The 15314-nt window shown below is 38.6% G+C and overlaps 1 pseudogene across 1 annotated transcript; it reads right to left on the reverse strand.

Annotated features, from left to right (window-relative positions):
* Window positions 1-2084: 2084 nt before the first annotated feature.
* Window positions 2085-3014, reverse strand: LOC308416154 (retinoic acid receptor beta-like; annotated as a pseudogene). The gene has a single exon. The product of its transcript is annotated as a retinoic acid receptor beta-like (transcript).
* Between the last annotated feature and the right edge of the window lie 12300 nt (window positions 3015-15314).

Raw genomic sequence — 15314 nt, forward strand, 5'->3', positions numbered from 1 at the left:
AAGAATCCAGGGGCGAAAGGGTAAGGGCTGAATGACATTACTTTAGGAGATTATGGAAGTTGAGCCTCTCCCGATATGTGACTATCCATGTAAAGTTTAAAAGTTACACAACTCTATTGGTACTTAGCATGACTGGAAATGGCTTCTTACTCTCAGACTTTGAAGCACTTCTCTAATAACTTTAATAGCATAAAGAATATCAATCCATTGTTCCAAATGCCTATCTAAATCCCCTTGAGTATTCAGAAACTTAGTAACCTTTTAACAAAATTAGCTGTCTAAACTCCTGTCAAGACAATTGCAGAAGCAGATAATATTAGCTATTAATACAATTAAGGCTACTATGCCTACAATAATCAAGTCCAATACTCTCTTGCTTCTGTATAAAGCCTGACTAACTTCTAGTATCTGCAAACCTTCTTTTAGAATATCATGGTCTTATAATACTCACTGGCAATAGAACAAAAGCTGGTTCATAAACTTCCATTACAGACATATCACAATTCAACATTAACACAATTGGAAAGTGTACAATAAAACTTAAATAAGTATCAATAAAGAAACAATTTTTAACATGACCAAATAATAAAAGATTAGGAGCTTAAATACATGTCCTAACATTTAAAGTCTGGATTTAGTCCCAATTTTATCCAATGTAAATATAGCTTCACGTGGCAATTATGAATTTTTAAATGTCTTTAAAAATGTCCAGAATCTGTCTTCCCAATGAAGACTATTATTTCTATTATTAGGTTAATTTCTAAACCAGTCAATGCTTGAGTCAGAAGAACTGGTCTCATTAAAATTAAGAGAAAAGTCATTATAACCTTTGTTTGGTAATTGACTAAACTTTTTTTTAAATAAATATATTTATTCTTTGCCAGGAGACTCCATGGAAAAAGGTAAACAGTATATGAACATAGAAAGCACTGTTAAACCATCTCAATGTACAAATAGAGCCAATGGTACATCACAGACTTTTGCTAATATATCAAAGACAAACAAACAAAAAAATTCCACTAGTGCTTACATGGAACTCAGAACCCAACACTTGAGTCTGTCAACCACTCACTCGCCCTCCCACTGCTGTCAGTCTGCATCATAGTGATTGAACAAGGCCAGAGGAGGCCACTGCCCATACCGTCAAGCGTCAAGACCGGGGGAAATCCCAGGAGCAGGCCTGAGTCAGAAGGACACTGGGCTACTAGGGCCCAGATGGCAGACTAGCCTATTGATTATCCTGGGATATTTCTCCAATGGCTTGTGAACAGGTAAACAAACTTACTAACACTGGACAGTGTTTTTGCCTTGGAGGCTATCATGACTGTAAAAATGCTTCATTTTTCCATTCAGTAGTTGTGTCATTAAAGAATAAACCACTTTTAATTTAAAGTGACATTAACAATTGAACAATGACATTGGAGTAACTGAACTGGCAGTTACACTGATACAGAATTCTCTTCTGCTAGTGCAGTGAAGTGGTATGCTCTATCTGGGTAACATAAAAGAAAGGATGCAGCCTGAGAGCATCAAAAAGCAAGGAGAAGCTTCCACACTACTTAAACCAGTGTCTTTAGTCTTATCCTGTACTGTACAAAGGTCCTGGTTCCTTACCATGAGGCCTTGTTATTCATGAAAGCGAGATGTACAGTGGACATACAGTGTTCTGCTCCATAACCTGGGTGTCTTGGTTATTGAGTATGAAAGACAAAAGAAAGCACCAACATACAGTATAGAAAAACAGAGCCGTACTTCTGTATCTACAAAGTGTTCAGAAACTTAACCAGGGCTAAATCATCTCAACTGGGTCTTTGCCATGCATCTTGACTGTTCAGAGAGGAAATTAGAAGCTTTAAACTAGATTCTGGTGACATGAAATGGCTGATTTTCAGAATTGGAAAAGTTTGTATTTCTAGGCAAGTTACACAGTAAGGAATATATATTGATACATATGAAAACTTCTTGGTCCTTTTTGAGTTTAACATATTTCAGTTCAAAAACTAAGCAGCAGTAAAAATGTTTTCCTTGCGTTTTCAGTCTGGAACTGAAGGTCCTGGGGAATGTCTGCAATGGCTGGAAATGTCTCACTGCAGCAGTGGTGACTGACTGACTTTACTGTTCTCCACTGAGCTGGGGGACACGCTGGGACTGTGTTCTGCTGTATTGCCACTTGAATTTGGGGTCAAGGGTTCATGTCCTTCAGAATTCTCCAGCATTTCCTGGATGAGAGTTGGCATTGATCCAGGAATCTCCATTTTCAACGTAATTACACGTTCTGCACCTTTGGCGCTGATGCTGTGGAGATCTGTGATTTTAATTAAGATCTTTGGAAACATGTGGGGCTTGCTGGGCCATCGTTTTCTAATGTAAATCTTTAGTGCTTCCAGCAGTGTTTCTTGGAGCTTGTCTACTTTTGTTGGTTCCTCAAGGTCCTGGCGGTCTCCACAGATTAAGCAGATGGCACAGAGAAGGTCTGTTTCTGTGTCATCCATTTCCAAAGGCAGGAGCTGGTTGGCAAAGGTGAACACAAGGTCAGTCAGAGGACCGAAGCCAGCATTGTGCATCTGAGTTCGACTTAGTGTAAGGCCATCAGAGAAAGTCATGGTGTCTTGCTCTGGGGTATACCTGGTACAAATTCTGAGAATCAAGATGTCCAAGCAGGCGGCCTTGAGCAGGGTGATCTGCTCTGCGATGGTCAGGCCTGTGAAGCCCGGCAGACGCTTGGCAAACTCCACGATCTTAATAATGCACTTGGTGGCCAGCTCACTGAATTTGTCCCAGAAGCCCAAGTCCAATCGGACCCGGTGGTCAGCGTTAGAATTCGTGGTGTATTTCCCCAGCTGACAGAGTGAGGGAAAGGTCTCCTGGTGGGCTTTCCAGATCTTCTCGGTGAGGTCATCCAGCTCTGCGGTCATCTCCTAGCTCTCTGTGCATTCCTATTTCGAAGGCTCCTTCTTTTTCTTGTTCCTGTCATTCCTGACAGCTGCGTCTAGCTGGTCCTTGGGAAGCTCCATGTTGCCATGACCTTTAATCTCTGTCCCCTAATTTTTTTTTAAATCAGTTTTTACAGTCCCCATGTTTTCTGTCCCACAAGGTCTAAAAACTTGAGGCAAAGCTGCTTGTCCAATCCGGGTTAAAGGCAAACAAAGGTCGGTCAGGAACAGATGTGGATACCAGTATGTAGATCCTTTCATTTTACTTGGGCATAAGTTTTCTCAGTTACAACTTATGAGGATGCCATAGACATTTTTTGACATCTAAATTTAAAAATTACTTAAAATAGAAAGGTGTATGATTTAAATATATGTGGGTGTAACTCTCCCCTTTTAATTTATGAAAATATTGTTTTAAAGTTTTACAGTATTTGTAAAATGAATTATAATGAATTTTAATAATATAGGTAATATTAACTTGTCAACAAAGCATCTCAAATGCTTGACTGTAATAGCTAATTCCATTATCAGTTATAGTCTGATTTGGAGCACCAACCATAGGAAAATAACATAGGCCATGAAAAATTATATCTTTAGTTGTTTTTTCTGTTAAAGTAATTGTAACTAGAAAGCTTGAAGAGGTGTTAATATTTAAAAAAATATTTGCCATAGTTGGTTAGAATTAAGTCTTTGAGGATTAACATAAGAGACTGAGGATATTTAGGACAAATCTTTATAATTTGCCCTGTACATTTTCTAGAAATATTAAAATTGTTGTCTCAGGCCATTACTATTTTGATGGTAAAAAATCAGATCATAATTTACCTGGTATAAAAATTTGTGGTGGCATTGCCTTTGTTAAGGGATCCAGGCAACCTAGTATCTCTTAAATATCTAAGTATGGGATAGTATGTTCCTTTAAATTAAGTTGTATTTGTATAAGCAATTGTAAAGCTCAAGAATTAGCAGTATCTAAAAATGAAACAATTTTAAGCAACTGCAAACTATAAGCTATGTATATATTGGCTATCAGTATATAAATTTAAAGTTTAACTAATTTTTTAACTTTTAAAAACAATGGCTACAGCACATAATCCAATAATCTCTGCTGTAGCAAGGGGAAACACAAAAGAATGAACATTTGATCCAATTATATATATTTTTCATAGATGAACCATCTATAAATATAGCAATTGCATTGTCTATGGGCTGTATGCATAAATTTACAGAAAAATAAAAAAGCATGCATTAGGGAAATGATTAACAACTGGTCTTTTGAATGATTATCAGTTGTCAATTTTGCCTGACAAAGTTTGCACATGCAATAGGCCAAATATCAGTACTTAGGAATAACCTATTTAATTGTTTTGCAATAAGGAATAGATATTCTTTTAGGTTAAGACATTATCTTTTAAATATATATATATATATATATATATATATATATATATATCTTTACGATTTTATCATGCAATTCTGTTTTAACACAGCAAAGGTTTCATAACAGGAGGTTAAAAGATGAATTTACATTAATGGTTTCTTTTGCCAAAAGGACTGCTGTAGGTATGATGCAAAAAATACAAACAGCCAATAATTGGTTATACTCTATAAAATATCTGCTGTTAACTAACTGCTTTCTCTATATTCTCTGCAAAACTTTTCACCTCTCAGTTAACTGCAGAGACACTAGAATTTGCAACTTTGGAGAACAGCAAACTAAGTTTTAATGTGGTGAGCTTAAGGAGAGGTTTTTAGTCAGCCAACATCTGATGAATTTTGAAAAGTAAATTATCTTTATGAACTTTCTGTGCCACAATCTGGCTAGGAAAACTGATAACCCAATTATTTGGCAAGTAAACATTGAGGGTTTTAAGTTTCAGCCTCCTGCCATTGAGGCAGCAGTAAAATAATAAAAGACCATCAGCCATTCTCTGAGGCAAAGGTTTCCAAAGACACCCATTGTCTCAAGGGGCTCTTCAAAACCACAAGAATACAAGCCATATGCAAAGAAATAATATGGAAATGATCTTTGAAAATCTATGATAACTCTTTGGAATGGCAACTGAAGCAATAAACCAGGCTGTAAATTCCACAGCCTCAACCCTTCACAAAGCTGAAATAATTCTTACCTGTTTGATTCTTACTTAATGGGGCCAGCTTGCACTAGCTACTGAGTGGCCAAAATTTTTTTCTGAGGCTGATTACCCCATATATGAACATTACATTTTAAAATATTTTTTTCTAAATGGTGTGCAGGCTTGCCAATTAAAAATATCGTAGATCAGTTTTTCCTTTCTAAGGTAATTGCAGTGAGCTCTAATTTAGTCTTTATTTTAATTTCCCAGACCTTGATTATGCAGGTAACCACAGTTAAACATTTGTTGTGTAACATAGTTACCCAGTCTATATAAAAGGACTCCCATAAGGCTAACTCAGATCTTTCAGCTTTTATAGCTTGCACCCAATATAAGCATTTGAAAGGCCAAGTCTTCTTCCAGTAGGAAGAGCTTGCATCCCCATTTTTACCAAAAGCATTCTAGCATTAGCAGCTATTAACACTTTCTCAGACATTTTAATTAGCCTATCAACGAACTTTTGAAAAAGTTTAGAAAGCAAAACTTATCCCCTAAACAATCTAGTCTCTCCAAAATCAAAACATAGTGTGTATGGGAGCACATCAACTTCATGCTACGAAGTTTGGCTGCTAGTTTCCCGCACACAAACACACTGCAGTGCAGCAATACTGTCTTAAATCTTATTTTATTACATATACTATAACCCAATTCAGAGGTATCCTAGAAACCTGTTTCCTTGGGTTAGTTTATGCCACGTGTTCTTGTTTAGAGTGACATTAACAAAGTTACTAGTTTAAAAAAATTGTTACTAATATTGCAATTTTTGAATCATACCCAATTACTTATAAGCAAATAATTTACCACCAAGAAATGCAGAGCATATTTATACCTTTTAAAATCAGTCAAAAACAGACATGAAGTATCCACACATCTTATATATTTAAACTAGTTAATTTTTTGCTTTTTTAAGATGTAATTTTAAGAGATGGGAACATTGCCACCTGTTGAGCTCCACAAACACAGATTTTTCTAGGAGAAGCAATGGAACTTCTTGAAGTGAATGAGCTGCCTACACCCTTTCTAGGAGCAGCCTAAAAATCAGCTTCCAGCAAGTCTTTAACTGAGCTAAACTATTTTAGGTGTAGGGCCCTAAATGCCTGTGTTTTTTTTTTTTTTTTTTAATCTTTAATTTTAACCTCTTAGACTTGAGTTAAAGCTGAATCAAGAGACAAACACCTAACATTCTCTTTTGAACAAGAAACACGATTAACATTTAAACAAAGAAAACATGGACATAAACTGACACTCATTGATGGACAGACAGCTTGGTGTGCCAAGAGACAAACACACAAGAGAAGAGAACTACATGTGTTGAAGGGACACTGATATTTTTCGAAGGGACCCAGAACCAGTACTAGACATTTTTTCCAGTGTGAACTAGAAAGACAGGACATATCCTGAAACAGTTTACCTTTTTTTTTTTTTTTTTGTCAAGGTGATAAATGAGGGCCAGCAGGGGTAGACTGGCAGGACTAGTGCTGTGTGAGTCTCTGAGGGCAGGCAGATAGTGCTACCTCTCCCCAGGCAGTAGCAGCAGCAGCAGCCTCCTGTGAGAGTCTCTGGGTGCAGGCAGGTGGCAGAGGGCTGGATGTGGCTGCCCCTCCCCTGGCAGCCCCAGTGTTGGCAGCCTCTTCAAAAGCACTCTCCAATGAGGGATCTTTGTCAAATTTTCTTTTTAGAAGTGGGAAAGCCAAAAGGGGTTCCTGCAGTGCCTCTAAAGAGCAGGGAACCTCTGCTGTTCAGGGAAGGGAAAGGTACAAAGATCGAGCTGTGTCTTTGGGGCAAACATCATCGGGCATGGGGATCACCACGGAGGGCCAGGGTGAGGTACGGACTCAGGGTCCTGTTTTTGCAAACTATTGAATTCTCATTTCACCTTATTCCATGTTGTGGGGTGCATATCTGGTCCATGGCTTACGACCCATGGACGAACTTCTTACACAAAATGAAAAAAACTTAAATAAATCTTTTTTTCTTAACTCTTATTCCTTTCTCCCTGAGTGAATGCTTGATTTCTCCTATGAAACAAGCTTCCTAAAACAATTTCTTCCCCATGACAATGGGACGACAATTTTTGGGGGGCCCTGTCTTACCTCCCTCTCCAGTGACGCATGAGCGATGCGGCCTGAAGAGTCCTCAATTTTTCCACGGATCTCCTGTCTCTGTAGTCCTGTAGTTGGCCGTGCTTTGGGGGGTGCCTGTTCGGGCACCACATGACCCATCCAGCAGGTACAGTTATTCATTGTCCTGAAGAGGCGCTACCTGAGGGTCAAGAGGGTGGAAATGGAAAGGAGACCAAGCAAGGTTCTGTTGTCAAGGTCTCATTTAATTGACAAAGGTTCTTTCTTTTATACAAGGGGATGGAATGCAGGGTGAGCACACAGACAGAGGTATCTTGTCAGTTGTTAGCTAGAAGATTTAGGGCTTAACTGCCTTCACAGGACATCTGGGCACCAACAATTGCGGAGCCCCGGAATTCACAGTCATTAGCGAAGTTGTAACTTATCTTGTGTAGGCACCAAGACCCTGGGAAAAGTCCATGCTCTCACGTAGGGAGAATGGGGTGAGGAGATCATCTGGCAGGGATATCTGGTGTTTGCTCAGGCTAGAGCAGTTTGTGATTGAGGGGAGGGGGACATTCTGTGGTTGTTCTCGGAGTCTTCCTGTGCCATCAACATATTGGGAGAGGCTTTTGTCAAATAATCTCATGATTTTATGGCAGTCATCGTAGAGGTGAGTAGCCACTCTGTGCTATACAGTCACAAGAACGGCCAGGCCCAAATCCAATACGGCTCCCTACAGTTATCATTTTCCTAATTTTTTTCTCAGGCTTTTTATCCTTTGAATAGAGGAAGGCTACCTATTGCTTGTTAATTTTATGTCCAGCCACATTGCTGAAAGTGTTTATCAGCTGTAGGAATTCTCTGGTGTTTTTTTGGTGTCACTTAAGTATACTATCATATCATCTGCAAATAGTGATATTTTGACTTCTTTCTTTCTAATTTTATCCCTTTGATTTCCTTTTGCTGTCCAATTTTTCTGGCCAGGACTTCTGCACTCTATTGAACAGGTAGGGGGGAGTAGGCAACCTTGTTTAGTTTCTGATTTTAGTGGGACTGCCTCCATTTAGTTTGATGTTGGCTACTGGTTTGCTGTATATTGTTTTTACTATGTTGAGGTATGGGCCTTAGATTCCTGAGGTTTCCAAAACTTTTAACATGATGGGGATTGAATTTTTTTCAAATGCTTTCTCAGTATCAAATGAGATGATCATGTTGTTTTTTTTTTCCTTTGAGTTTGTTCATATAGTAGATTACTTTGAAGGATGTCCATATATCGAACAATCCCTGCATTAATGAATGATCATTTTGGTGTGTTTTGGAATTCAGTTTGCAAGAATTTTATTGAGTATTTTTGCTTCGATGTTAGCCATTTGGCTTGTGTCACAGAAAAGACACCGAAGTTTATGTTCTTCAGTATTTTTAAGAATTTAAAATTAAAGGTAGCCACAGTGGTACCTAATCCCAACCTTTGGGAGATGCACCAGGAGAATAGTATTTTCAAGGGAAGGGTAGAGAGCAGGGAAAACCTGATTTGAAGAAGTACACAACCTCTATTGGAACCAGAATCTAAATGCCAGGATTATGAAATGCCTCATTTGAGTGAACTTGTTTCTTAAAGGAAGTATTTTCATAGCTGTCTTAGAAAACCAGTCTTTTTATAATAGTAAGATCTTCATCTGTTTTTACTACAATGCATTATAATTCCAAAGAAATTTGCAAGTCTTTCTCATTGGTTTCCTTGTAGAATAAATTATAAAACCACAAGCATTTTTTTAAAAAAAACACTCTTTAGAAAAACATTAACTAGATGAAAGACATATAGTCCAGTAGGAAGGATCTAGACATTGGATTTACCCCAGTTACTTCTGTTCCCTGTTTTGTCAGATAAAAAACACTGGGATTATTTTACAAAAGACCCTGATGAGGCAAAACAGAGTCTAGTCATCTGGATTTCTTTTCAGGAATTAGTCTTTCTTGGTTACGATTATCTGCTTACACAGTATGCATTGGGAAAGGTAATTGTAGGCATACATTTATATTTTATATGTATATCAGTTTTTTAAGTTTTCTAGCGCTTTTATTACCTGTTCAATGTTTTCAGAAAAATTTGAGACTTAGTGATTTGTGTCAGGAGATCATAGCGTAAATTCCGGAACTTGTTGAATCATTGTTTCATTGTCTATGGTTAGTTTCTTAAACATACCTTTGTAGCAGTTTGCTTTTTCGTTCAGTATTTGTATTACTAAAATGATAGAAGATTTAAAAAGTTCTAGAAAGCAAGAAATGTGTGGCTGAAGGAAGTATACAGTACTTCTCACATGTTGAACACTAAGCAAATACTTAGTGAACATCTGACAAAATTGAAAAAAATCCAGATGTGCATGTTTGGTAGTGTTTCTAAGTCCCTTGGTTGCTCAGTTTGGTGGGTAGAGTCTATGTCAGCTGCTTGTTTTAGCAATCTGTGTCTAAATTTTGACCTTGGTCGGCACTTGTTCTTTGTAAGAAGCAGGAAACTAATTTCCTTTCTTTCCATCACTGTCTGGTCATACATGGTTTTTCAACAGAGTATTTTCTTTGTTTACCTAATTACCTGCATCTTTGTAGCCACTGGACTTATATAATATTTAATATCTTTTTATAATTCATATCTCCTTCATTTTAGTTCTTATAGGAGGACCAAGGCATCTACCTTCTGCTCTTCTTCTGTTTGAGCTTCATAATTTCTTTAAATTGTTTCATTGGTATTTTGAAGCATTTGGGCTAGTATCCACATACCTTGAAAGATTTTTTGTGACTGGGTTATCTCACTCAGCATGATAGCTTCAAGTTCATTCAATTTGCCTAGGGATTTCATAAAGTCATTGTTTCTAATAGCTGAGTAATACTTTATTGTGAAAATGTACAATCATTTATGTATCCTTTTCTCTGTTAAAGAACATCTGAATTCTTTTCAGCTTTTGGCTATTATAAATAAGGATGCTACAAACATGGTGGAACATATGGCCTTGTGAGATGTTGGAGTATTTATTGGGTATATACCCAGGAGTGGTATAGCTGGGTCCTCAGGTGGTACTATGTACAATATTATGAGGAACCACCAGACTTATTTCCAGAGTGGTTGTACCAGCGTACAACTCCACCCACAATGGAGCATTGTTCTTCTTTCTCCACATCCTCACCAGCATCTGCTATCACCTGAGTTTTTGATCTTAGCCATTTTGACTGGTGTGAGTTGTTTTGATTTGCATTTCCCTGATGACTAGAGATTTTGAGCATTTCTTTAGGTGCTTCTCAGCCATTTGATATTCCTCAGTTGAAAGTTATTTGTTTAGCTTTGTACCCAATTTTAATAGGTTTCTTTGATTCTCTAGAGTCCAACTCCATAAGTTTATATATATATGATACTATCTCTATCAGATGTAGGACTGGTAAAGATCTTTTCCCAATCTGTTGGTTGCCGTTTTGTCCTCTTGACAGTGTCTTTAGCCTTACAGAAACTTTGCAATTGCATGGGGTCCCATTTATTGATTCTTGATCTTAGAGAATAAGCTATTGGTGTTTTATTTAAGAAGTTTTTCCCTGTGCCTATATGTTCTAAGCTTTTCCCTACTTTCTCTTCTAATAATTTCAGTGTACCTGGTTTTATGTGTAGGTCTTTGATCCACTTGGACTTGAGCTTTGTACACGGAGTGAAGAAAGGATCAGTTTTATTTTTTTGCAGGCTGACTCTCACTTGAACCAGCACCATTTGTTGAAGAAGCTGTCTTTTTTTCTTTGAATTTTTTTAGCTCTTTTGTCAAAGAACAAGTGACGATAGGTGTTTGGGTTCATTTTTTGGGTCTTCAATTCTATTCCATTGACCTACCTTTTGGTCTCTGTACCAATACCGTGCAGTTTTTAATCACAATTGATCTGTAATACACTTTGAGGTCAGGAATGGTGATTCACCTGGAAGATTTTTTATTGATGAGAATAGTTTTTGCTATCCTGTTTTTTTATTTTTTTTTTTTGTTATTGCACGTTAATTTGTAAATTGCTGTTTCCAACTCTATGAAGAATTGAGATGGAATTTTGATGGGGATTGCGTTGAATCTGGAGATTGCTTTAGGGAAGATGGCTATTTTTACACTGTTGATCCTTCCAATCAATGAGCACGGGAGTTCTTTTTATCTTCTGAGGTCTTCTTCAACTTCCCTCTTCAGAGACTTGAAATTCTTGTTGTACAGATCATTCATTTGCTTGGTTAGGGTAACACCAAGATATTTTATATTCTTTGTTACTTTTGGGAAGGGTGTAGATTCTCTAATATCTTTCTCATCCTTTTTATCCTTTGAGTAGAGGAAGGCTACTGACTTCTTTGAGTTAATTTTATATCCAGATACTTTGCTGAATTGTTTATCAGCTGTAGGAGTTATCTGGTGAAATTTTTGGAATCACATAAGTATACTATTTATAATATAGTGATATTTTGACTTCTTCCTTTCTGATTTGTATCCCTTTGACTTGGGGGTCTTACATTTTTGGTGCATTGGCAGGGAACAGCGCTTCACCCAGACCCACAATTAGCGAGATCAGAGGTTCGCTCGAGCAGGTCTGTTTATTTTGTATATTTGTATATTTTCTGTCTTCTGTTGTTGTAGGCAGCCATGCCTGAGAACCATGCTTAAGAAAGTGACTGCACAGCAGCCACCTTAGAACTGGTCAATGCTGTACTTACACCCCCACTTGTGTGAGCCTGACCTTTCCGAGGAATACCACTATGAGGTTCTGCCGTGATTAGCTGCTAGCCGGCAAGATAAGATATCCTGAAACACATACCTGACTGTTAACCTGTAACTTGCAGGACAACACTCTTCCTGTCACATAGATGCTGTAAAAATTCAACTGCACCTTGCTACCTCCTTTTTGCCCAGCCCATATAAGCTGTAAGCATCAAAGCCTCAATAAAGCCTTGACACCATTTGTCACGCGCCCACGCTTCCCGCAGATAGGAACAGGCGTGCAACAAAACAAACAGCTTCTTCTGCAGATAACCTTTATTGAACAGCACTTTGAGCAGGGGGCTTCTTGAGCAGGAAACTTCTCTCTGAGCCTGGAACTCCCTAGCGAGTCCTACTGTCTAGGTGACCTATCATGCGCAGTCCCCCACGAGCGACCTCTCTGTCCAGTCTCTGTCTACGCGGGACCTCCCGCAATCTCTTTTACCGAGTCTCTCTCCACGTGGCACCTCTCCACCATCCATCCACGTGGGGTCTCCCGCAATCTCCCCACTGTCTTTCTCTTCTCCCCACGTGGGGGAGAAAATGCACTGCTATATATGCCTCAAAGACTTGTGTTGCTACCTGATTGGTGCATCCTACTGTAGCTCAATCACGTGCCCCGGGGGTGGGCTGTGACTATGTGGTTGCCAAGCAACACGAGGGGAAAGGTTTTTGTAGGCTGAACAATGGGCGGGAAGCTGGCACTATCTATTGGTGCCAATGGCTTCCTACAACCATTCATACTGTCTCTGTTTCATTCTTTGCGTGCTTGGCTTCCTTTCTCTCTTGCCCCCATGACTTTCAAGACAAAGGCCTCTTCGGGACCCTGAATAACTGGACCTGCTGGACTGGTCAAGTGGTGCCCGAACAGGGATCTGAAGAATGGCTGGAGTACCGGACCCCGAGGAAAGAAAATATCCGCTATTTTTCGCATCACTCGTACTCCGTGAAAGAAGGAAGGTAAGGTTGAGCACTCTGTTTTTTCAGTCCCATAAGTCATAGGCAAAAATCTGGCTAAAGAGACTGCTTTTATAAAGGAAATAAAGTGGACATTTAGGGAGAGAGGAATAAGAGTTATGAAAAAAAGATTTATTTAAGTTTTTTCAGTTCGTGTCAGAAGTTCATCCATGGGTCGTAAGCCATAGACCAGATATGCGCCCCACAACGTGGAATAAGGTGGGATGAAAATTAAATAGTTTGCAAAAACAGGACCCTGAGTCCATCCCTCACCCTGGCCCTCTGTGGTGATCCCCATGCCCAATGAATTCCCCACTTCTAAAAAGAAAAGGTGACAAAGATCCCTCTGTGGAGAGTACTTTTGAGGAGGCAGCCTACACTGAGGCCTCAGGGCACAGTGGTGCACGCCTGTAGTCTCAGATACTGGAGAGGCTGCTGCTGCTGCTGCTGCTGCTACTGCCTGGGAAGAGGCAGCACCATCTGCCTGCCCTCAGAGACTCACGCAGTGCTAGTCCTGCCAGTCTGCCCTGGCTGGCCCTCATTTATCACATTGACAAAAAAAAAGATAAAAGAAAATGGTAAAGTGTTTCAGAGTTCTTCAAGTGGGAACTTGAAGGTGAGGAGACGTCCTGTCTTTCTAGTTCACACTGGAGAAATGTTCTGGGTCCCTTAGAAAGAATATCAGGGTCCCTTTGACACATGTAGTTCTCTTCTCTTGTGTGTTTGTCTCTTGGCACGTCAAGCTGTCTGTCTGTCCACGTGTGTCAATTTATGTCCATGTTTTCTTTGTTTAAATGTTACTCGTGTTTCATGTCCAAAAGAAAATTTTAGGTGCTTGTCTCTTGATTCAGCTTTAACTAGTGTCTAAGACGGTAAAATTAAAGGAAATAAAACAGGCATCTAGGGCATTACACCTAAAGCTAATAGTTTAGCTCAGTTGAAGACCTGCTAGAAGCTGATTTTTAGGCTGCTCCTAGAAAAGGGTGCCAGCAGCTTATTCACTTGGAGCTGTTCCATTGCTTCTTCTAGAAAAATCTGTTTTTGTGGAGCTCAACAGGAGACAAAGTTCCCATCTCTTAAAACTACAGCTACAAAAAAAGCAAAAAATTTAACTAGTTTAAATATATAAGATGTGTGGTTACTCATGTCTGCTTTCGACTGATTTTAAAAGGCATAAATATGCTCTGCATGTCTTGGTGGTAAATTATTTGCTCATAAGTAATTGGGTATGATTCAAAAATTGCAATATTAGTAACAAAAAAATTTATGTTTAAAACTAGTAACTTGGTAAAAGTCATTCTAAACAACAACACGTGGCATGGACCAACCCAGGGAAACAGGTTTCTAGGATACCTCTGAATTGGGTTATATTATATGTGATAAAATAGGATTTAAGACAGTATTACTGCACTGTAGTGTGTTTGTGTGTGGGAAACTGGCAGCCAAACTTCGAAGCATAAAGCTGATGTGTTCTGATGCACACTATGTGTTGGTTTTGGAGAGACTAGATTGTTTAGGGGTTAAGTTTTGCTTTCTAAACTTTTTCAAGAGTTCGTTGATAAGCTAATTAAAATGTCTGAGAAAGTGTTTAGAGCTGCTATTGTTCGAATACTTTTGGTAAAAATAAGGATGCAGGCTCTTCCTACTGGAAGATTTGGCCTTTCAGATGCTTATATTGTGTGCAAGCTATAAAAGCTGAAAGATCTGAGTTAGCCTTATGGGAGTCCTTTTATATAGACTGGGTAACTATGTTACACAACCAATGTTCAACTGTGGTTACATGCCTAATCAAGGTCTGGAAAAGCAAAATCAAGACTAAATTAGAGCTTGCTGCAGTTACCCCTAGAACAAAAAAAAAAAAAAAAGAAAGAAAGAAAGAAAGAAAGAAAAAGAAAAAGAAAAAAAAACAAACAGATCTAAGATATTTTCAAGCCTGCACACCATTCAGAAAAAATTATTTTAAAATGTAATGTTCCTATATGGGTTAGTCAGCTTCAGAAAAAAATTTTGGCCACTCATTAGCTAGTGCAGGAGCAATTGCAAGCTGACCACATTAAGTAAGAATCAAACAGGTAAGGATTGCTTCAGCTTTGTGAAGGGTTGAGGCTGTGGAATTACAGCCTGGTTTATTGCTTCAGTTGCCATTCCAAAGAGTTATCATGGATTTTCAAAGATCATTTACAGACCCTTTGCATCTTCATGATTGTAAAGGGTTTGCATTTGACTTGTCTGCTTGTGGTTTTTAAGAGCCTCTTGAGACAATGGGTGTCTTTGGAAACCTTTGCCTCAGAGAATGGCTGATGATCTTTTATTAATTTACTGCTGCCTCAATGGCAGGAGGCTGAAACTTAAAACCCTCAATGTTTACTTGCCAAATAATTGGGTTATCAGTCTTCCTAGCCAGATTGTAGCACAGAAAGTTTGTAAAGATAATTTACTTTTCAAAAATCTTCAGATGTTGGCTGA

This window comes from Micromys minutus (assembly GCF_963924665.1).
Source record: "Micromys minutus genome assembly, contig: SCAFFOLD_202, whole genome shotgun sequence".
Taxonomy (NCBI): Eukaryota; Metazoa; Chordata; class Mammalia; order Rodentia; family Muridae; genus Micromys; species Micromys minutus.